The sequence below is a fragment of the Tamandua tetradactyla genome, chromosome 2, assembly GCF_023851605.1.
Source record: "Tamandua tetradactyla isolate mTamTet1 chromosome 2, mTamTet1.pri, whole genome shotgun sequence".
Taxonomy (NCBI): Eukaryota; Metazoa; Chordata; class Mammalia; order Pilosa; family Myrmecophagidae; genus Tamandua; species Tamandua tetradactyla.
This window is the reverse complement of record NC_135328.1, coordinates 110,530,715-110,555,574: the sequence shown is the minus strand read 5'-3', so window position 1 is coordinate 110,555,574 and position 24,860 is coordinate 110,530,715.

Below are 24,860 nucleotides of genomic sequence, written 5' to 3'. Positions count from 1 at the left end.
ATCACAGAAACAAAGACAATAGAGTGAAGAACATATAAGATTGTAATAATGTTTCTAGGAAGTTAGAGAAGATTTTATATCCATGGAACAATAAAAGAATGTAATTTTTTAAAAAAGAATACGCAGAATATAAAAAATCTTACAAATTAAAAATATGACAGCAAGAAAATATGAATGATATCCAAAAAATTAACTTACCATGCTCATTTTCTCAGAAGTCAACTGAATGATAAATTCTTCCAAAATAAGAAGTACTCATAAGCTAAATCATTTTTGTCCTAAACTACATCTTTCTACCTATTTATGTCCCTTTTTGTCTACCCACATCTGTCTTTCTCTGTTTCCTATCTATCTACCCATCTATAATCTAACTACCTGTGTTTTATATACCGTCTTGCAGGAATGATATCATGCTTTTCATACTATTTTGTCACCCATATCTTTCATGAAATAATATATCGATATCCTCTCGTGGCAATAAATACAGACTTACAAGTTTTCATCATTATTTTTAAACTCAGTCCAATAAGACTTACAAGCACAGTTATATTTTATCAATCCAAGTTTCATCTACATAAATTGAAAAAGTTGTAGTATATGCATTGAGGAAATGTCTTTAATTGGGCCTCCTGATAGCAGACACTGCAATAGCTCTTCCCTGTGAATTCTATGGCTATATGCACTATGGCTACATAGTGCAAGCTTATAGAAAAAGAAAATCACTAGTAACAGGTAAATAAAAAATTCCCTTCGCCCTGTGTGTCATTCATTCATTCATTCAGCAAATACTCATGGAAGACCTGCTGTTTGCCAAGTACGGTGCACCCTAAAGTGGTAGGCCCACAAGGAGCCATGGACAGCTTGAAGTGGAAATGGGGGTAGAAAAGAAAAGCAATAATAATAACCAAAGGTATTTGTGTCAAGCTTTTGTGATTTGGACATTTTGCTAAGTGTCAACCCTAAGTGAAACTTGACACTAAGTATGTTTTTACAAAACATCCAAATAGACTTGGCAATATCTATACTTGGTCTTTGCTGAGAAAGGAGGGTCTCTTCCTTGGGCCAACTCTGGTGGCAGATGAGTTGCTGGTGGTGTTGATGAGACTCTGCCTATAGTTCGTCTATAAATTTCTTATGCGCAGTTGGTATAATCACCAATATTGCAGAAGGAGATTTGTTTCTGATTCCCCAAATATGACTATTCTCTTCTTTGGGAAAAGTTTACAAATTAATTTGGGCAGGAGAAGACAAGCAGTAGGGAGTGTGGAAGGTAAGAGACACTTTCCTACTGAGAGCTGAGCTTCTGGAAAATGCTCTTAAGTCATTCGAGGCCAAAGTTCCCAGCTGAAATGCTTTGTTAAACATATTTTTTCAGCAAGATAAAATAACAAGAACGAAGCCCAAGTCAGAAGTACTATGGAATAAAGAGGGAGGCAGCTCCTGCTTCACTCACAAAAAAAATTAAGTTCTGCCAATTCTGCAAATTAATCTCTAAAATCATTTTGATTGAGTGGCAAATAACATCTTATGACTTAAAGTAGAAATTTATGTATATGCTCCTAGGATTAAATTGTTCAAGGCAAAGCATTGGAGAATACAAACTGTGCATCTCCTCCCATGTTTCTTGCTAATAATGTTGCTAAGCTGGAAGGCAATGTTCCTTAATGTTCTTAGGTAACAAAAGGGAAATTACACAGAGATGTATCAGGAAAAGCTGATGGAGAAGGTGTTGGGCTATCTTGATGGATATGAAAAAAAAAAAAATTGAAGAATGGCACCCAAGCCACAGTGAGAAAAAGGATACTCAGATGATTAGAATAGCATTTAAAGCAAGAATGGCTGAAAAGGTTTGGAGGTGGCAATACTTGATGATAATCATTTGAAGTGAGATCACTCAAGGAATAAAAATATCTGTTCAATAGAGTCTGATCATGAAGTTAGAAGCAGATGTGCCAGGGTTAGTTCCATTCCTTCAGTCCCCCATTTAATCTATCAACAGACACCATGCTATGCATTTCACTTAATCCTCCCAAACCTAAAATGGGTTTGATGCGCCGATTTTAAAGATGAGTAAAATAATATTGGAGAAGTTGAGAAACTGCAACTGGTTTATCGAATGGGACACAGTCGGGAAAGTGATCTTAAACACTATTAGCTTTTTCCTACCTTCCCCATTGTCAATATCAGAATCAGATGCCATAACTTTCTGTCATGTTTTGGCATTAAAAGAGTTTCATTTTCAGATACTAACAATTCCAACCCAGTCCAAATCAAAACTTCTGTCTCTCAACCAATTAAGAACGTCCCTCCTCTTCTACCTCTGATCCCAACTTAAAATTTTGCACATCTTGAGTTAGGAGGGAAAAGTAGCATCGTCTCTTCTTTTCACTCTCCTTAATCCAACTCCTCACCTGCTCACTGATGGCCTTTGCTCCTCCCCTGTCAAGGGAAGTAGGTGGAATAAATAGTAAAGGAGTGAAAGCCTCTTTTCTTAACTGCTGCTTTTCATAGTGCTCTTTCATGTGTCTAATGTCCTTTGCATGGAAATCACTCAAATTCCAGCTTTCCCGTGAGGTACCTGGTAAATTTTTGCAGTCCTTCTCAGACACATTCCTGTTCACCATTTCTCCAGGGTAGGGAAGGCAGATCCTGGCCTCTTTTACTCAACCTCAGTTCCACCTCAGGTCCTGCCCATCCATGCAACCTCTCTCCACTGGGACTCCTGCATCCCAGCAAACAGTCCTCCTGGGCAGGGCTCTTCCAACCGAATTCATTCCTGGCTATCCAGCTCAGTGTCCACTTGGCCTCTAGCATATGTCATGAATACTTGCCTGGCAAACAGTTAAAGTCTCTCCTTGACTGAGCCTGCATTCCCCAAAAGTAGGTCCTGAGACAAGGACTTGCATAACCATAACTTACTGGAGTTATGATCCCAGACAGAAAAACAGAAGGAAGCAAAGCCAATCCAAGCATGCTTCCTTGAGTTGACTCCTATGAAGAACTAGGATCAATGAAGCTGAGAGCTACTGTGGGCCATTATGGAATACATTTCAGAGTTGTGGGGGGAGGGAGGGGGTATTCACTGAGAAAAGTAGAAATCATTTTCTATTGACTTTCATCGCCCATCAGTCAAAGGAGACCCCATTGGCATTACTTCCCATAATTCCAGGTTGAACACAAATATGTCAAGAAGGGAGAGGCACACAGTGAGGACCTGAGATCAGGCCCATCTCATTGATGCACCTCTCAGAAACAACACCAGTGACTGGCCAAGAGGATTTTGAAGAGATGCATGAAAGCATCCAGCACCGTATCTCTGAAGTTTTCTCTCATTTCTTGACTGTTACATGTTTATTACTTTAAAAGGGTAAAATCATGACTTTCATGCAAATATAAAACAAACATGCATGAAAAACTATCTTTAACTTATTCATTAAGCAAGAGAGTCAGTAAGATGTTAGAACAGGTTTGAAAGAAAATCCAAAATGCAGACACATATTTGGGACTTTAGGAAATGCAGAAGTGAAGTAAATTTGCTTAATAGATACAGCCCCAGCTTTTTTGGAGTGGGGAAGGGGAGAGGACTCTATTGCCTCTCCACCAAACAAAATTTACTTACATCTCTTAGGACGAGAATGATTTGCATTGCTATCCCAAACTTAAAATGGGTTTGATGCGCCCATTTTAAAGATGAGTAAAATAATATTGGAGAAGTTGAGAAACTGCAACTGGCTTATTGAATGTGCCAGGGTTAGTTCCATTCTTTCGGTCCCCCATTTAATCTATCAATCACCCACAATTTGCAGAGTTATAAAATAACTCAAAGAAAATGAAAGGAACAGACCCCAAAGAATAACATAACCCACACTGGGGCCTTGGACAGTCTTAGTGTCCCATTGAAACAAATCCAATTAACTCTTTTGCCCATTTCAAATTATTTCACAATTTTTCTTGACACAGTCATCATGGGGTACTCTAGTCTCTATTTTCCCACATGCCCATCAGACATTCTTCCCAGATTTTACTTGTGATCCAACTCAAAGAACTAACAGGGGAAGCCCAGAATTTCTGTCAGAGGTCAATGAACTATGACCTGCAGCCAAGTCTGACCCTACTGTTTATGTAGATGAAGTTTTATTGGAATATAATCACATGTACTTACTCTCTGTGATTCCTCTCATGCCAAGAGATTGTGAGGCTGGCAATGCCTCAAACATTACTATTTGGCTCTTTACAGAAAGAGTTTGCTGACCCTTGTTCTAGGTCATCAAGCAAAAGCAGGACTGTGAAATGTCATCTTTCCCTTCCATCAGTTCGCCCCTGTCTCTAATAATATTTTTTCAGGATTTGGGATCAGGAAGGAAGCACAGGAGATACTTCCTAGGATTTTCTAGTACCGTTTGTACCTTTTGAAGAATTCTCTTATTCCCCCTCTCTATCACCTAACTTTCTATTAAACACACTGGAGTTGGGTGATGTGGACAGTTAAAAGACTAGTTTGACCATTTGCTAATAAAGTCTGCATAGAAATGTCTAGCATTTCTCTATACGAAGTATAGGCACTTACAGCCCATGGTCTTCAGTTTGTGAGAAGTTCCAAGATCACAGGGAAGGATTTATTCTGCATTCTGTCCCATAACTGTTCACACACAAAACTGCTCATAAGGCATTCAGGTTAAGATTCAAATCTGGGTCTGACCTGGCTCAAAGCTTGTCCCCCTCAGGAAAAGCATGAGTCACAAGTTTAGAGCCCTTAGGGACTCACCTCAGGCTAATGTCATCTACTTGCAGAGCCATTTTGCTGCTATTTTAAAAGACACTGCATCTGGCAAGAGCACTGGGGTGAGAAAAAAATGTCTGGGGGAGAAGGCTTGCTACCTCCTTGCTGCCTCCTCCACTATTCAGATGGGGGAGGAAATAGCAGCTGGCTTCCACACCAGCCTGACACAAGAAACAGACATCTATCTTGGGATGGTATTTCTTACTTTCATGGCAGCCAGGAGTGTTTCTGATCCAAAAGGGAAAATATGCCTCAGCTAAGAAATGTGGAATAAGATTAAGGCGCATTGAGACTAAAATTTTCACAATCTAAAGCTCCGGATAGGATGTTTCTAACTAAGTTTGGAGGAAAAGCATTCAGAAGTCAATTGGTGTACGGGGAGGGAGAGCAGCCCCTTCAAGGCACAGGGCCTTTCCCTTCATTTGTTGCATCCTTTCCTTCCCACACCCGGAGAAAGCAGCATTATGCTTCCCTTTTTCTTTGGTTATAATGGGAGAATAAGAGAAAGCCCTTTGGAGGTAATTGTCTCCCCCCTGAGGCATAGACAGGGTCTCAATCTGAGCATCAAATCGGTTTCTTGGTTTGACATGTGAAGACTTTAAATTGTTTCCCTCTTTCTCTGTGAAGGTAATTCCTCTGGCTATTTTCACTTTGGAAGGGCAGGTGGCACAACCGAAGTAATGCTGGGGCTGTCTCGGCCCACTCTTTCTATGCATGCCGTATATACTACGGTGTTTATAAATCTATGTATACCATGTATACTATAAATAGTCTACGCATACCATATATACTATGGTGTTTATAGGATAGTGAGAAAAGAAAAAAGCTTTGGAAAGTCTCTGTTAACATTAACCAAATAACTCCAGTCCAAGAAAGAAATCAATCAAGAGTGTCCAAAGGATTTGGATTCAGATGCTTGCTCTGACCCTTAGCTCTGGCACCTGGCACTAACTGCTTCATATCTTTGAAATTTAGTACCTCATCTGTGGATGAGGGATAATAATTACTTCCTAAGTTTGTTGTGAGTTTTAAATGAGAAAGGTTTAAATGAGCCTGACCCATGGTAGGTATTTCTATAAATGTTAGCTTCCTCCCGTTCTACTCTGCAGCACTTAGCGGTTAACACACTTCAGAGGAAGTTCATGAATTTTGATATCGCCACTACCCAGAGATGTACGCCACTGTTTTATTACTCTCTCCAGTCTGTTTTCTAGCCTGTCCTCATCACAGATGCATTTGTGTTTCTCTTCAGTTTAGCTAGCAACTTCTTGAGGAAACTCAAACAAAATCGACCGCTACATTGGGTCTTTTAAACAGACCACTAGCTATTTCGGTGGAGGACAGTTTCACAATAATGCCCTTTGATGTTTTCAATTTAAAAGGAAAAAGAGCTTAAACAATAGGATAATAAAACCTGAAAAAAAATAATTTAAAAAAACAAAGTCCTATAGCAAACAGTCTATGAAAAGATGTTGGCTGTTTATTTTGGTTTAAAATAAAACCTTGTCAAAGTCACCTATTTAAAAATAATAATAATAACTACTGCTTTGATTAGGTGTGGCTTCATGCTGTTGTGTTTTTTTTTTTTTTTTAACTCTTGCATGGATTGGAAATAAAAGTAGATGACAATTTAAAATGTGCTTTTCTGCATCTTTCCAAACCAAATAATTTTACAAATTGCATTAAGGTTAGAATTTGCTGGAAGCCAAGAATGTCCTTGTATAGAACCCAAAATAAGGTTCAGTCTCTGCCCAATATAAATATCACCAAAGACATCTGCTTTAAACTGCATGAATGGTTTTATGGTATTTTTCCTAGTTATTCCTCTGGAAAGTCTCTATTAACATTAACCAAATAACTTCAGTCCAAAAGAAGTCAATCAAGATAATCCAAACTTCAGGAAACTGGCTCACAGTGATTGAGTTCAGTCAGCAATGTCTGAGAGCCAAGTAGACCAAATGAAGTAAGATGACACTTCCTGGTTCTTTCCTTTTGGCATCTGCCTCAAACAAGTTCTCTGCCATTCATAGCTGTCATCATAGAGGATTTCCCAATTGCAACCTACCCAGAGCAATATGTGTCAAAAGGGAAAATTATTTTCTCATCAATAGTGCCACCTTAATACCAAAAATAAACAGACACTCTTTCCAAGTTGAGAAGAAGGAAAAGACTGCTGGCTCAAGCTGCTAACCAGTTACTCTCTTTTTCCTAAATACACATCATCTTCAGAATACATATTTTATGTTAATGTAAATTTATACAATAATATTTGAATTTCTGTGGTGATCACTGCCAGTTGAAAATAAAATCCACAAGCATAAAACCACTAAATAATTTAAGCTATAACTGTATCTCCAGCTCTTGGGAAAAATGCCTGGCACACAGAAGACACTCCATAAATGTTTGTGGCATTAATAATTGTCCATAATAAATAGTAATTAAGCCAAAAGAGAGGATAGGATCACCCTTGGAGAGTGTGGGAAGGCAGAAATGGGGTGGGGGTGGGGAATATGGAAGAAAAAGGGAGAGAAAGAGGGCTTCAGAAGCAACCATTGAAAGAAAAACCAAGTAGGGGATGGACAGAGAGCGGGAAAAAAAAAAGCTTTTTAAAAAACTGATTAGGAGCCAGAGAGATAGAGAAAACTTTTAAAAAAATGAGAAGTTATGGAAAAGTAAAAATCTGACTATTTTAGGATAAAGTTCAACATTCCCTTATACTGCCTATTATGAGTTGAATTATGGCCCTCCAAAAGATATTGAGTTCCTAATCCCTGTCCCTCAGAAAGTGAAATTATTTAAAAATAGCATTGCTACAGATGGAATTAAGCAAGTTAAAATAAGACCTTAGTGGAGTAGGGTGGGCTCTAATCCAATATAACTGGTGTTCTTATAAGAAGAGGAAATTTGGGCACAGACACAGATGTGGGGAAAATGCCATGCGGCCCCCGGGACAGAGAGGGCCATGGATGGACACCACTGGGAACTTGGAAGAGGCAAAGAAGAAGTCTTCTCTGCAGATTTCAGCAGGAGAATGGCCCTGCTCTCACCTTGATTTCAGACTTGTAGTCTCCAGAACTGTGAGAGAATACATTTCTATTGTTTCAAGCCATTCATTTTGTGGTATTTTAATACTTACACCAGAAGTAGAAAACCTATACATTCTCCTTCTCTCACCAGTCTTTCTGTCTTCTTAATGGGCAACTGGATCCATTTCCAACTTCAACTTTCATTCTGACCCTCTGTATAAACAAATTTCACATAGCCATATTTTGACTCCAATAGTAAAGTAACAAATAGTAAAGTAGAACTAATTTCAATACATCTTCTCTCATATTAATAGATAAGTAATAGGATAGAGACATGATTAGGTAGATGATTGATAGATATATAGATAAGAAAGATAGAAGATAGATAAATAGATGATGATACAGAAAGATAGGTGATAGACAAATGATGGATGAAATGAGAGATAAGGTAGATAAATTGTCTAGGTCATCCTTGACAGTATCAATTTCATTTTTACATAAAGCACCCCACCTACAGCAAGAATGTTTTAGCAAACAGTGCAGAAGCTGCCTTGCCTTTTATGACCAGCCTTGGAAATCAGGCAGTGACCTTTTGCATACTCTATTGGGTGATACAGTCACAAGTTCATCTAGATTCAAGGGGAGAAAAATTAGACTCAACCTCCTAAAAGGGGAGCAGAAGGTCAGATTCTAGAAGACCATGTGGGAGAGGTTTTGTTGTGGTTATCTTTGGAAAATGTCATCTGCCACAGTGACTTTCTGAAGGTCCAGGTGGGGTTGAAGGTCTGGAGCCAGCATTTGGTACAGGACTTAACACCATGGCCCTTCCCTGACATTGCTCCTTACTTTCAGACCAAGAGGTCTTCAGTTACCCCAGGTCTTGTTGCTCAGCTAGAGCTGCTATATTCAATAATGAATTCAGTTCTGTATACAGTCTCCTGAATGAGAAAGAAGGGACTTCCTTTTTCATGTTCAGGGCTTGTGGAGGAGAAATACTGCTATGGACCAAAACTCCTCCTCAACACAAAAGGTTGAACTCCTCCCCTTTCCTAACCTAGGTCTCTTTCCTTTCATGCCTCATTCTATGCCTCTTATTATTGTCCTTATCAAACTGCAATGTCAAGGTCTCAGGACATTTCTGTCTCTGCAGCTGAACTCCCCAACCAGCACCTGAAATGGTACCATAAGAGATGGTACCTTATTCATCTTTGTATGCACAGCCTAGCCTTAAACTAACCACATTGGCCTTGGAAAATCATATTGTGCTGGCATTCAGGACATAGACACAGAAGACCTGGGTTCTTATCCTATTTCTTCAATATACCAACAGTGTGACTCTGGCTGAGTCACTTAACCCCCCTGAGCCTCAATTTTCTCATCATTAAAATGGGGGTTTAAAAACCTGATCTGTCTATATCACACAGGGATATTCTGAGAACCAACTGAGATGATAAGCTATGAAATTACTAAGCATTATTTTCTAATGTTAGTTTCTAAATGGCTATAGATCTCTACCCTTTATTGTCAAAGCTTATAAAATTTCAGTACTTTAACTAAATATTGTCTCTCCTCCATCAACCATACTAGACTTGGTACACTTTGAGTTTAAATGTTTAGGGTCATAAATACAAGCAGCACAAGAATATAACTCTTAAATGTGCATTTCCATGAACCACACAAGGGTTTAGAACAGAGATATAAAATGGTTTCTCTACAGAGCACTTCATTTTAAAGCAAGAAAATCCCTAAATTCATTAAGAAATGATTCCTAAGAAGCACAGAGATACAAAAAGGGCACATGTGGATCACTACAAACTTAGTAAAGAAATATGCAGATTGTTCTCAAGATTTTGCTTGGCATTTTGCATTTAGAAATAGTTTTCTTAAAAGCACTTGTCAAGGAAAGATATCATCAGCCTTCAATTTCTCAGAGAAATAAAAAACAATTCAACCTCAAGTCAATGAATATTTGCTACTTCAAAAGCAATAAAAATTAAATCAAATCATATTAATAGCTGCCCCCTCTTCTTTCAATACTCAAATGTTATTTTCAAGAAACAAATACTTACAAATCAGAAGAAAGTATGAGGTTCCTGCATTTAACAAAAGCGGGAACCAAATTCTGAATTTTCTTTTACACTAATACAGAATTAGCTTGATTTCTCTCTCAGCATATGATGAGCTGAACATAATAACTGTATTTATTATTTAAAGTGTATAGAAATTTTGGTTCAAAAATTAATAAAATAAAATTAAGAAAAACAGAGACTAACTAATATTTATGTGCAATTAGTTTTCCCAGAGGAAGGTTTTCCAACCAATCTCAATTCTGTCAAGTGGATTTATCCCACTCTTACTAATAGGTGTCTGAAGTCTGTAAAGAAACTGAGGAACTGGATTCCTAACTCTAAAATCCATGTGGACCAGAAGTTCCCAATTCTCCCTGGGAACTAAAGAATTTACAATTTGGCCAAGAGAGTCAGTAAACATGACCTGAGCTGCACCCCCTTTCCCAACTTTTCCCTGCCTTTCCTTGTGTCTGTCTTCCCAATTCTCTAGTCCACGTTAGGGTTTATGCGTCCATCTGCTAACTCACTTTGTCACTCTTCCTCTCTTTCTCAGATATGATCTTGGCACCATAGTACCCTGATATTATCAGAGTTAATGCGTATGGTTTTGACTCTTTGGGACTATGAAGGACCAAAAAGTGAAGTAATTTTTCAAAGCAGAAATTTGTATCCTATGCATTGCAAAGCTGCTATGAGGGAGCTAGCAAGTGTGTAGGCCCACTTCTCAGTTTCTCCCCATTGCTCAAGTATCCTTGAGTCAGTAACTAAAGTCTTCAAAATAAAGTCAATGACTGCTGCTAACCATGCAAATGAAGAGAATGGGAGGAGCACTATGCATGTGATACTTCTTCCATGTGGTAGACTGATTGCTTTACTTCACCTTGACCTTTGCCATACAACTTTGCATGGCCTCCCAATGTGAGCAGAGGGATCTGCCTCCTCCCTCTGCTCTGAGTTCAGCTATGTGACTTGTTTTGGTCAATAAAATGTAGTTCAGATTTTGCAAATAAAAATACAGGAAGCCAGGCCACGATGGCTCAGTAGGCAAGAATGCTTGCCTGCCATGCCAGGGGACCTGGGTTCCATTCCCGGTGCCTGCCCATGTAAAAAGTAAAAAAAAAAAAAAAAAAAAAAAAAATACAGGAAGCCCAGGTGAAAATGAAATGTGTCATTTATAAGCTTAGACCTCAAGATTCCTTGCATATCTCTGCTTACTTTTGTGCATCTGTCTGTCACAAGAATATGTCTGGACTGGCCCATTAGAGAACAAGGGATTTATGGACCAGAGATAGATCTTCTGTCACTCCAGCTAAGGTCAACCGAGATCAGCTGGGACTCACCCACTCTCCATTCACCTGAATGGACCCAGCCAGATCAGCAGAGCCTCTGGTTAAGCCCCAGTGGACCCCTGATGTATAAGTAGTAGTTATAGAATACTATCTGCAACTGAGTCTATAGCTGCTTGTAATGTGCCATTACTGTGTCAATCAATAGATGTGACCACCCAGAGGGAAATATTATGCTATATTTGGATTTGTAAACTTGCTGATTAGAAAAGGAATCTAGCAATTTCCCTCTAAAAGCCAATGAAAGACCTCTTCCCTTCCCATCTCATCTTGGACATTAAAACACAGGGAGAAAAAAATCTCATTTTCTACTCCTCTCCTCATAACCAATAAACTGAGATCCTTCCTACCTGTCCACCCCACTCCCCACTGCTACTTCTGAAAATTGGGTGGAAATAATGGCATCATTTAGGCTCTCCATAGAAAGAACTCATGACCATAGACTTATTCCTCTGAGGCTTCTGAAGTTGTCAGGATTACCTAATTTTCCTGGGCAGCAGTAGATTAAAGGTGCATAACTAGCTCATTAGCTAATGAGAGTGACTTTGGGTAATGGCTGCAGCATGCTGGAAGTGGATTCATCCTGTCTTGGCTTTAACTGGGATTAAATTAAAGACATCAGATATTAAAGTGAGACTAAGAAAAGACCCTCATCTCTATATTCAAATGAGAAAAGAAAATGCCCTCAAAACTTTGTCCCATGAATCTCATACCTTTTAGCTAAGCCAAAAATAAAAAAAGCAAATGAAAAAGGAAAAGATTTATCTTCTTTTTATGTGCATATGTGTGTGAGAATGAGGTATCGCTGCACTATGAATCCCTTCTGTGGGAAGATGATAGGGGGTACCACTTTCTATGCCCAAGGCTGGTGAAGAGAGTTTCAAGGACCCACCAGAAATTTTTGAAATGTTTTTCCTACAGTCCACAGACAATAGACACAGAAGACCAATTCCTGACTCATGCCCAAATCAAACTGAAATATTGTCTGAGGTCTACCTTCTCCTGGGGAAATCTAACCAAGGATCAAAAAGCTGGATGGGGGGGGATGGAGCCAGGAGAGTGCTCTGTGCTAGGATCAGCCTGCATCCTCAAGGCTTGGGGGCAAGAATTCTGGAACTGATGTGAGCAATGCGAGAAAGAGACCCAGCCCATCTTGTCATGGGTTCTTCTCAGCAGGGCAACACAGAAGGGTGAGAAGATCACAGCAGAAGAAAGTTGAAGAGCTCCACTGGAGACTTGGAGCTGTAGAACTGCAGATGGCCATCTGAAATGGAGATAAATCCACTCCGGTAAAGGGGGCTCCATTAGGTAGAGTCTAGCATGGAATCTCAAAGAGCACCCATAGAGAAAGACTCTGTTTTAATAATCTGAAGCCTAACTAGGGACACCAGCTTTAGCTCCAGGGACACCAAAGCTGTCTAGTCCTGTGAAAACTAGAGTATTTCCCTATCCCTCTTTTTCCCACCTTTGGTCCTGGCAAGAAATGAGTAGGGGAGAAAAACAGAGCAGAGAGGAAGAGATGAGCAGGGAGAGACAGCTGAGGAGGGATGAAGACCAGAAGGACTATGCTTGAAACAGCTCAGAACTGAAGAAAGAGGAAAGTTTAAACACTGTCAAATTCGAAGTTTTGATTAATATCTTTACCATGACATTCTAATTGCGAATTGAGATTGTGTTTGCAAACTTAAGTGACCTTGGAGTACCTGTTATATAAGAATGGAGGCAAAAGTGGTAAGATCTGCCAGAGTTTACATCCAAGGGTAAAGGAAAATTAGTCACACTGAATTAAACTTAAAGGTATGTTGAGTGAGAGAATATAATGCTGTGTTTTGTTTATATCACCAGTGATGGCTTGTTAAGCTCACCAGTTACATGTAGTTGAAGCTGTGTTTTCTACTCTTGATGATTTAAACACATACTTCTCCCATGTCTTACCAGCTCTTAGGAATAGGTGAAATTATTTTGCTTTCAGTCACTGGTTTGTGCTTGTGATCAGAAAAAGAGTGTGGAAAATGAAAATTCTTAGAGATCAAAAAGCATTGGGATCTAAAATAGATGACGTAGACTAGAAGGTCTAGGGGACATTTCACAGTTCTTTCCAGGTCTCTACTGACCAATGTGGCCTAAATGAGAAGATGCATTGACTCCAGCCATTGACTTCCAAAGACTTTTCTTCTCCTATGTCTTCCCCAAACCAAGCTGCCCCAGCTGAGTCAACAGGAACTGATAAGAACCCAGCCCTTCAAATTTATTCCTCATACCTTTTTAAAGAATCAATACAAAAATTCTGTTAAATAGCCAAAAGGTAGGCTTACTTGAGAAAATGAAGATGGGAATTAGTATCAAGGGACAACAGATAATAATACTTCCATTAGAAGGTATTCCAGGTATAGAACATTCTGTAAAGTTTAAAATAATTTAATATGGTAACAAAAAACAAAGATTAAAAAATTTTAGAGTAGGAAGAGAATTATCTTACTACTCACTTTTTATTTTGCTATTGTTGGGTCCTGCCTTTTAGACATACAAAAGTGATCATAGGTTATTATTTTAAAACAACAAAGGCAAGCTTTACCTTGGGATGGAACAGGTAAGACTAATTCTCAACCTGCTGATATAAAATGTAGCTTTTGCTTTCATTATCCCATCTTCTCTTTGGGCCATGAGAGTGGAAGGCTGGTGGACAAACAGCCAAGATCACCACCCTCCAGGTTAAATCTAACTGGGAAGAGAGTAGAGGAAAATGGAGATGAGCAATATTGCTTGGAACCCCAGAGCTTCCCTCCTCTCCCCTGACAAACCATATTTTGCTATTAAGAAAAGGACAACCTGCTGGGGCATTGTAGAGCATTCAGGTAAAAAGAGGGGTAGACAAGAAAGGCAAAGAGAACATGCAGGAGAAAAAATGCACAGGACCAATAGCTTAAGGGAGGAAATAGATTTGGGCTGGCTTGATGTAGAAATCAAACCACGTGTTTCTTCTCCAGAGAGGACTCATCTATTGCTACCTCAACCAGCCATGCAAATCTTCAAGATCTCAAAAGTATTTGATGCTCTTGCTATAACCTGGACTGTGAAAGCTTTTTAAACTACACTTCAGTTCAACAAGAAGCTATTAAACATTCACTTTCTAGAAGGCCCTGTGCCAGGTGATGTGGCGATGGCAAAAACGAAGAAAATATGAACTCTACCCTCAGGGAGCTTTCACTCAAGACTAGAACATAAACACAAATAATAAAGATAAATGCAAGATGGTCATAGTGCATGCTAAAATAAAGATGCAGAGGCTTATGAGAGCACAAAGGAGAGAAAGATTAAATCTAGCTTAAGACAGGAGGAAATGAAAGTTGGAGAAGCTTTAAAGACATGGTAGCCTCTGAGGTGCACAGTGAACAGTATAAGGGATTTCAGAAGGTGGACAGAGAGGGAAGAGTATTCAAGTAGGACAGAAGAGCTTGTTGGACTGTCCAAGGATAATGGAAATGTCTACATTTCCAACCTACATTGGACTAATCCATGCTAAGGGGCCAAATGGATAGAACTCCTGAAAGTCATGGCATTGAGAGGAAATTGGACACACAATATATTGCCACTGATATCATGGGTAAGAATGTACTCCTAAGGTGCTCTTTCTCTACCCTTAAAAATGCCAGTTGTTGTCGAGAACAGGGCATTTTCTTGGCTAATAATCAACTACTGCTTGTAGTCTAGCCTGGTTTCCTTGGACCCCTCCACCTAACTGCTCCAATATGTGCCAGCTATTGTGGAAAAGGGCATGTGGCACCTTGGGATTAGCAGCATAAATTTTGAATCACTTGACTTAATTTCACCTGCTCTCCGTGTCCTTTGTTACACACTTTGCTACAATTTTTCTCTTTCCATCCACATGTTGTCTGCCAGAATACTGAAAACAATCCCAGTTTACCATTCCACTATGGTTATTCCTGGAAAAATACTGTCCCTGTTCAACCCATGCCTGGCACTGGGCATCCTATCCCGGCCACCCACGCAGTCAAAGCTCCCACCAAATTCTCCTGGGTCCAAAGGTCAGGAATGGACCCCAAATGCACCATAAGAGCTGTGACCACCCTCATCAAACCATTCCTGATTGCAAAGGGAGTAAATGGAAGTTTAATTCCATTTTTTTTTAAATCTCCCTTTTTTTTGCTTTAAGGAAACCATGGCAGGAGATATAATGAGCAATTCAGAATTTGCTGCACAAATGTATTCAAATGGAATGAGCTATCAAAACTCCTTTAAAAAAGCATCTGGAAAGAGATGTCTGTTGATGGCTTTGCTTTGGAAGGAAATGTGGGATGTTTTATAGAATGACAGGCACCAAGTCAGAGGCTATCTAGTAAAAGACCTGAAAACTACAGGTGTCTTCAATAAACATGATGTTTTGCTGCCCTTGGTGTCTGAGGGTCGAATCTCAGTGTTCACTCTCCATTGCACTCAGTGTTCCCTCCCAGAAGTTCTCTCTCCCATTCTTCCTAGATTGTCTGTCATTGTCTGAAACAAACATGCTAAATGGCTTAGTTCAAGAATGTATTTGTTTAATGATCAAATGGTTCAGGCTACACTATTCAGGAAAAACTCTCTGGGAATTACCACCTTCGAGTCAATAGCCATAAAATTGAAGTGCTTTCTCGTAATAGAAGGGCACTAACAAAGCTTCCCCTCCCTGTGCCTCAGTTTCTTCCTTTGTGCACAATGGCACCCACCTCATGGAGGTGCTGTGAGGAATAAATGATTTAATACCTATGGAGTGATTCGGACAATACTTGGCATGTAATAAGCACTCAGTAAATGCACCCCCAAGAAGAATGAAATAAAGTTCAGCCATCAATCTCTCTGTGGCAGCCTTATTATCAGAATTAACACCAAATGCATTGCAGAATGGCTTGCCTGAGCAACACAGGGAGATTGAGATCGAGCAGAGTCCAATTTTCACCTCTTCACTGCTAATGGAAACCACAGACCTAGAGAAATGAGAAGCATTTCTAAAGAAAGAATTCCTCCTCACATCCAAACCCACTCCTCTGAGCCATTCCAGTCTCAACCCCAAGTGTGGTTACATGGCTTTTCAAATGACTACATGCCATTTTATGTAAAGACCAATTCTCCGATGCCCCTTCCTTGGCTTAACAGGCACCTTAGGGAAATTTAAGCTCTGCTATATCAGATCCTAATCAATAAAGAGGCATCAGAAGTTTGGAGAAGCCACATGTCCATCCACTTAGAAACCTTTCATCATCATTCTTGAGCAGAATCAGATAAGTGGCATTTAGCCTTACCCTTTCTACTTTAAGGGAACACGCATCAGCAAGCCTACTCTGTATAAGAACACCCAACAAGGCCAAATTTCTTCTGTGGAGTGGTTGTTATATTTTTTGCTTCCTCTTCCCTGATTTCCCAGACACTTGTGTGAGGAATTTAGAGGAAAGCATCAGGTCCTAGAGAGGACTGCTGTATGAGAAAAAGGAAAAGAGCCAGTCTTGCTGAGGACCAGCCAGCTTCTGTGCTAAGCTCCTTTCTAACTCAACTTCACAATGACACATTAATAGAAAATCTCTAGATCCTTATACCAACTTCCACTTCTAGTTTCTTAAGTGAGCCTGGCTTTTAGCTAATAAACACAGCACTTGTGAGAAATCTTTAAACATACATGGAGACTAAGTCTGAGGTCCAGGGGAAGAGGTTTCTGTTGGCCACAGGAGAAGCATGAATATTTGGAATATCCATTTTACAGGCAGAGAAGCTGAGTCTCAGTGAGGCTAAATAACATCAGAAGATCACACAGAAACTAAGTTAGCCAGTGAAACTGATAGCTGCCTAGCTTCAGATTCACTGCTCTCCATTGCACTCCATCTGTCTCAGTTTCCCTTCTGCTATGACAAGTACCATACAATGAGTTGGCTTAATCACAAGAATTTATTGGCTCACAGTTTCAGAGGCTAGAAGGCTTGCTTCCTCCCGCGGTTGGTAGGGTTCTGGCTGGCGGGCCATCCCTGGAGTTCCTTGACTCGCCTTTCTGCATTCCATCACATGGCCTCTCCTTTCTCTTCCCTGTCCCACTGACTCCCCTGGCTTCTGGTTCCTCCCCATAGCTTTCTCCTTCTAATGCCTCAACAGGATTAAAAACCATCCTGATGCAGTTGGCCACATCTTAACTAAAGGTAACATCTTCAAAACGTCCTATTTACAGTGAATTCACACTCTCAGGGATGGGATTTAGCTTCCTGTATGAGGTACATAAATCAATCTACCATACCACCCCCTAGCCTTCCACCTCACTGAGCCTTCATTATTCATGCAGGAGCAAAACAAAAGGCAGAACAGAAAGTAGTTACCAGAGCCTGCATTCCGGGATCTGTCAGGGAGAAGAATGCAAGCCAGAAGTACCCGGCCTTGGGAGGTGACACTCTGTTGTTCATTTCCGAGGCAGAGAGAGGAATTGCTGTTTGCATTTTTCTGGTTTCTGCTTTGACAACATGAAGGTAGATGGAAGGAGGAGACAGGCCAGCCATGAGGGGGCAAGAAGAAAAAGTGAGGCAATGCTTCAGGAATAATCTGGGATGGGGAAGGATCCTCTGTCCGCCTCCTCTAAAATGGAGTGCATTATAATTCAGCAACCAATATGGGGAGCCCAAAAACCAGGCAAGCAATAACTCTGAATGGAGGTGCCCATCGGGAGTCTTGGAGAAGTCCCAAAGGCACTCAGTCAACAGAACTCTGGCCAGATCACAGCTGGGAGTAGAAACCCCTATACCAAGCAAATATAGATGAGGACCCCTGGAAAGGAAGCCTACTGTTTCCCAGAGGCACAGAGTGAGGAGAATGGGCCATAAGGGCAGAGAGCCATATATTGTCTGTATCTATGTGTAGTTTCCCTCTGCTAATTAATTCCTTTTCAACAAACTTGCATTGAGAGCACTGGTAAAAGAATTGAAAATGAGGACTCTAACTGGTACTTATACACTAATGTTCATAGAAGCATTCTGCATAAGAGCTAAAAGGTGGCAACAATCCAATGTCCAGGAACGGAAGACTGGATAAAGACAATGTGCTATATCCATAGAATGAACTAGTATTCAGTCATAAGAATGAATGAAGTTCTGACACATGCCACACCATAGGTGAACTTTGAAAACATTATGTTGAGTGAAATAAGACAGACACAAAACTCAAGCAGCATATGATTCCACTTCCATGAAATATCTAGAGTAAGCAAATTTACTGAGACAGAAAGTAGATTAGAATTATGAGGGTGGTGGAGGGCAGAATGGGGATTTATTGCTTACTGGGTACAGAGTTTCTGTTTGGGGTGATGAAAAAGTTTTGGTGATGGGTAGTGGTGATGGCAGGACATTGTGACTGTAATTGATACCCCTGGACTGTAGGCTTAAAAATGGTTAAAACGGCCCAGACCATGCACCGCTCCCCCTCCCCCCAAAAAAGAAAAAAAAAAAGGTTAAAATGGGAAATTGTGCATTGTATGAATGTTACCACAAAACCTTTTTAAGAAAAGAACCCTGAAAGTAGGTTTGCGTGTCTGGACGAGAGAACATTCCCTAAGAATGGAGGAGATGACCCAAATCAGTGAAGATAATAAACCTGAACTAGTTCTGATTTTAGTTCTGAAGAGTCCAATTCTCAGGCGAACTACCCCAGAAAGGGAAATAACCAGGCTAGAGGTGCAGTGAAGAGATCCAGGAGAGATGGTACTCAACACTCGTCCCGAATCGTGGTGCTCCAGCCTCGAGGATGCATTTGGACGCCATGGCCTTTGTTGCCTACGAAGTAGCAGCTTGAGCTGGAGCCACACAGCTGATTCACTATTTAATTGGCCGCTCACAAAATGTGACCTTCTACAGAGACTCGTGGGTAAAGAAATAAGCCACATTCAAATCCAGAAATTTTTATTTCTGATTCAAAGGCAAGAGAATAGATCATTACAGCAGTCCTTTTTAACAACTCAAAGGAAAAGACAGCCCAGATTAAAGGCTGGCTTCACATTGTAGCCTTTCTATCCCTCTACGTGATTAGAGGTTAACGCTTTCAGGCATAGATCTAGCCTACTACAAAAGCTGGAGGTCTTGCCTTAAGGGATCATCATTATTTTACTCCCAATCTTCTGTGGTATTATAGCTACAGCTTAAAAAGGGGAAATGCTTTGAGTTGAGGCTTTTTTTAAATGACATTAAAAATGTGCAAGGTATAAACTAAGAAAGTACACAAGGCATGAACTCTATACTGGAAAGAAGGAGATGCATCAGAAGCATGAAAAAGTGTCAACAGGGAAGTGGGGAAACTTGGAAGGCATGAGCTTCTGCAAACTGGAACATCATTTTAATTCCTTTACTCGTTCTGCAGACTATTCCTTCGGGTTATTCATACTGACTGCTAATATCAAAGCAGTAAAATTGAAAAAAAAATTACATTGATAAAAATCTCATCCTGTTTATTCAGACCCAGGATGGGATTTTGAGCTGGTGTATCTCACCTTATGTAACAGATGGATTATGTGAAAATTTGAGGTGAATAGAATTTGGGCACAGCATTTTAAATGTATAAGGAAATGTCAGTATTTAAAGGTATTTGAGTATTCAGTGAATCATTAGGGGTTCAGCAAATTATTTTTGTGTGTGTGTTTTACTTTTTTTTTTATTAATTAACGGAAAAAAAGAAATTAACCCAACATTTAGAAATCATACTGTTTTACTTTTTTTAAATTAATTTAAAAAAATTAACAAACAACTAAAACATTAACATGTGATCATTTCGTTCTACATATATGATCAGCAATTCACAATATCATCACTTAGTTGTATATTCATTATTTCTGAGAACATTTGTATCAATTCAGAAAAAGAAATAAAAGGAAAACAGAAAAAAGAAAGATTATATATAATCTTTCTTTTGTATATATTTCTTTTATATATATTATACCCCTTACCCCTCACTTTCATTGATCACTAGCATTTCAAACTAAATTTATTTTAACATTCAGCAAATTATTTTTTGAAGGGATATTTTTGTAGAGGCTTTATCACAGTAAATACATCCGAATTTTCATATACCAAGATTTCCTATAGCAGGGCAGGACTGTGGTTTATCATCCTTTTTACTTCTGATTGGCTTGATTTTAGTACAGTCTTGTATAATTTGTACTTGTAAGTATAAAATAAAACATTACTCGGGACCTGACCCTTTAAGAGAAAAAAGAATAAATTGGAGGCCACTGAGGTACAATTTGGTAGATTAATTCACCCTTGATTTAAATTTTAGCTGAATAGAATGAAGTCACAGCTGGTTGAAGAGAAAAATGGCTTTTTGTCCATCAGTGTAGCTGTCCAGTAAGGAGGGAGAGGACCACTAGCTCATGGTGAGTAATAACTCAAGGCTGAATACCAGCAGAAGTGTTAAAGTTTCCCCTGCTCCCCCCTTTTCACACAGACATACATATGTACCAGCCCTCTTGTATTATTTAAGATATAAGTTTAGCTCTGGATGACAATGGTTCAAAATAACAGGGGTTTTGAAAAAAGGAATTTAGCCACTAGAGACTGGTCTGCTGACTCATTTATCTAGAACTCAGGATGCTTCTAGGTTTTCTCTCCTCCATCCTTGAGAAGTGACTAAAATCCTTGGGATCCACAATGGGGTACCAGCCACCAACCAATATTCTAAGCAGTGCTATGGAAGGAAGATGAGAAGGGACTTCAAATGGTTTTCTACTATCTGTTTTCCCTTTCCAAAGTAAAAGTTCATGACCACCAGGAAACAATTACATTCCCAGACTCCCCTGCAGCTAGAACTTCTGAGTAATGGAATCTGAGGGAAGGCAATATGTGCAACCTCCTGGTTGGCATTAAAGATGGTAGCCATGTACCATTTCTTCCTCCCTCTCCTCCATCCTGGACAACAAGGTCAAAGACCACTGGACACACAATGGAGTCATCACCCCAGCCCCACACCACCTACATTAAGACTTCACATGAGAGAAAAATAAACAGCTACCTTTTCAGCCTCTGTAATTTCTATCTTTATTAAAAGCACCCATCTTAAGGAAACATCATGAGGGTGGAGGAAAGTCCAATGTTTTAATTCACTGGAGTCCAGTGGTTATTCCCAAAATCTCCCCCATTAGCCTTTTCATTTGTGCATTTAAAAACCATTTCTCAGGCAGACAATGGTGGCTCAGTGGCAGAGTTCTTGCCTGCCATGCTGGAGATCCAGGTTCGCTTCCTGGTGTCTGCCCATGTAAAAACACACACACACACACACACACACACACACACGTATATTTCTCTAACAGAATATTGTTCAGCCATTAAAAAAGAATGAAGTCCTGATACATACAACATCATGGATGAATCTTGAAGATATTATGTTGAGTGAAATAAGGCAGACACAAAAGGACAAATATTGTATGATTTCACTGACTTAAAACAATTAGAATTAGCAAAGCTCATTCAGTTAGAATCTAGAGTATAGGTTACCAGAGAATAGGATGGGGACAGGGAATGGGAAGTTAAGGCTTAAAATATACAGGGCTCCTATTTGGAATGATGGAAATGTTTTGGAATTGGATGGTAGTGATCTTAGCACAACATTGTGAGCACAATTAACAGCACTGAAATACGTATCTGCATGTGATTAAAAGAGGAAATGCTTAATTGTATATATTATGGTAACTGAATAAAAAGTTTAAACATAATCCATGGAGCCACAGAACACAAGCATGTATAGTTAAACCATGGACTTTAATCAATAGTACAACTATTAATGCTATAACCATAAAAATACGGTATCATTAATTGTAACACATGGTCCACAAAATGCAAGGTTTTGGTGGTGGGATGGTGCCTGGGCATCCTGTATTTTATTCACGATTGTTCTGTAAAACTACAGCTTCTCTAATAAAAAAAAAATTAAGTTGAATTAAAAAAAAAAAAAAACAGCATTTATCTAGCATCTGTCAAAGTTGCCAGACAGTGTTCCCAGTCCTTACAGCAAAGCCACATGCCAGCCCAATCGCTTCCCTCAAGGAAGCTTGTTTGATAGATGTGGACCTTGAAGCACTGAGGGATTGAAGAAGCTGTCCAGATTACCTGCTTAACAAGGGGGTGGCGTCAGGAGTAAGGTTTATATTTCTGATTCATGAGTCACTTACTATTCCAGGCCACTTTAAGGACAATCTACATAAAAAATGACACACAACTCTAAGTGACAAATGCCAGTCCCTTCAAATGCTTCAGCTGATGGGTAACTAATCTCCTCTTGAGTGACCACCCAGTCATAATAGTTTTCCCAATATCACTACGTGTCCTGGATCAAGCACAGGCTTATTGCTCTCAATTTTATAAAGAATGAAAACCCGGTACCAACATGTAGCTTCCATCACTATGACGACAAGCTGCATTTCACCTCCTTTTCTCACCACCACCAAGAAACCAAATTCACTGGACAAGTCCCTTCCTGGCCATCACTTCCATCTGGTCTTCTCTTTTGAACACCAATCTGCTTTTCCTCTGGGCATTTCTCTCTCAATAACATTGGAAATTTGTCTCTCAATAACATTGGAAATTTGTCTCTTTTTTTCATCCAATTGGGTTTATTACACGTCATCTACCCTAAAGTATGTGAAGTAGCCTGTTCAGACTTTTATACAGTTGTCATACCATCTCCTAAATCATTTCACACCTTCTGCTAAAAATACCCAGATCTCATTATATCATTTGCAGAGATGATCCAATGTTGGAAATTCCAAACACCCAGAAAGTCTAAGTGGATGATGGGGATTGAATCATGTCCTTCAGAAAAGGCATATTTAGGTGCCAACCTGTGGTCCTGTGAGTGTGAACCCATACGTAAATAGGACCTTTGAAGTTGTTATGAATTAAGGAGTGCCCAAACTGAATGAGGTGGGCTTTAACCCAATATGGCTGAGGTTCTCATAAGAAAAGAAGACTGGACACAGAAAGAAAAGCCATAGGGAGCAGCCAGAAGGTAGAAGAAAAGAAGAGGACATCATCAAATGATGGGAAAAGTGGGGAATCCCAAGGATTGCCAGCAGCCAGCCCCAGAATACCACAGTCTTTGGGGGGAAAGTATCACCTTGCTGATACCTCAGTTTTGGACTTCTCCTGGCCTCAAAACTGTGAGCCAATAAATTCCCACCATTTAGGCCAACCACCAATATGGCATTTGTTTTAGCAGCTGAGAAACTCATACAGCGGGGTAGAAAAACCTTTAAACAGGCATTTATACGCGCTCAAATTATAAGAGCAATTCTGAATGATCACCTAACACGTGAACAAAGTCAGGCTTGCCTACCCATTTTGAGGATCTTGTGAAAAGATGACAAATCTTTCTTACACCAGGAGGATTTGTCCCAGAACATCATCTGAATTTTATCCCCGCAGTGTTCTTGTCAGCAGCAGCTTTGAGGAAAGGGGCTGAGATTCCTCGTATATTTTATGGTGAAGTAACATGAGTCAAAGAAATGAACAACCCATAAATCTCAATGACTTAAAATTTAGGCTTTTCTCTTGCTCGTGCCATTATACAATTGGGTTTTCAGTGGCCAGCTCCAAAGCCGTGATTTGGGACCAAGGCTCCTACAATCTGGGAGTCCCAAATTTGGCCAAAAGACAAGTGAAGTGAGAAACTATGGAAGATTGTGCTGCTGGCTTATGGAAGCCCCAGAAGAGGCTCACATTGTGTCCGGCACATTGCATTGTCCAGAACCCAGACCAATGCTTTTAGCAAAATTGTGAGGAAGGCTGGGAAATAGAGTCTTCCAGAATGACCAGGATGAGGAAATGGGACTGGAGAGCAAAGAGCCAGTCTCTGCCCCACTCCTGATAACTGGAGAGCTGAGGTTGGCCTAATGCCCAGGTCAGATGGTTAGCAACCTATTCTCCTAGCCCCCAAATTTCCTGGATGCAGTTTTGTCTGATGCAGCTGAGGAGCTATCCTGCTCTGACACAGGGGGAGGGGGAGAGCCTCAACATGAATTTACCACCTATAGTTGCTTGTTTTCCATCAAGTTTGGATTTTTGTCAGAATTCCTGCCAGCCATCCTTTACCCATCCTAACCACTTTGTCTCATTTATGGGAAGTAGAACACCATATATCTTTGCCTTTTACCACCACAGATAACAGAAAAAACACAAACATATATCCTGACAACAGACTTTTACTCCAAGTACATGACTGGTTTAGAATAAGACATTTTTTAAAGAGCCAGAAATGACTGTTTCCTAAGACCTCCTAGAAAGAACCTTTTCAGTTTGGCACTTTGTATTGTTATCAGAGTTGTGATGGCAAAAACTCATAAATGTGTGTTCTTCTGGAGCTTGGGATAGAAGAAGAAGCAATGAACTCAAAATTTGGCTATTGTCATATGATAGTCATTACGATCATTGGGTGTGTTCACAAATATTCGGATCCTCCTTCCCACATGTAGTAAGATTGCCTTCCCTAACACCTTTGAAGTTAGCATGACAGTGAGGCTTGCTGCAGCCAATCTCACTTCTAGGGAGAATCTCGATGAGCCAGTGCACAGTCCACCATGCTCCTTCCCCCCACCCCTTTGCCCCCACCCTTGGATAGGGGTGGATCCTGGTGA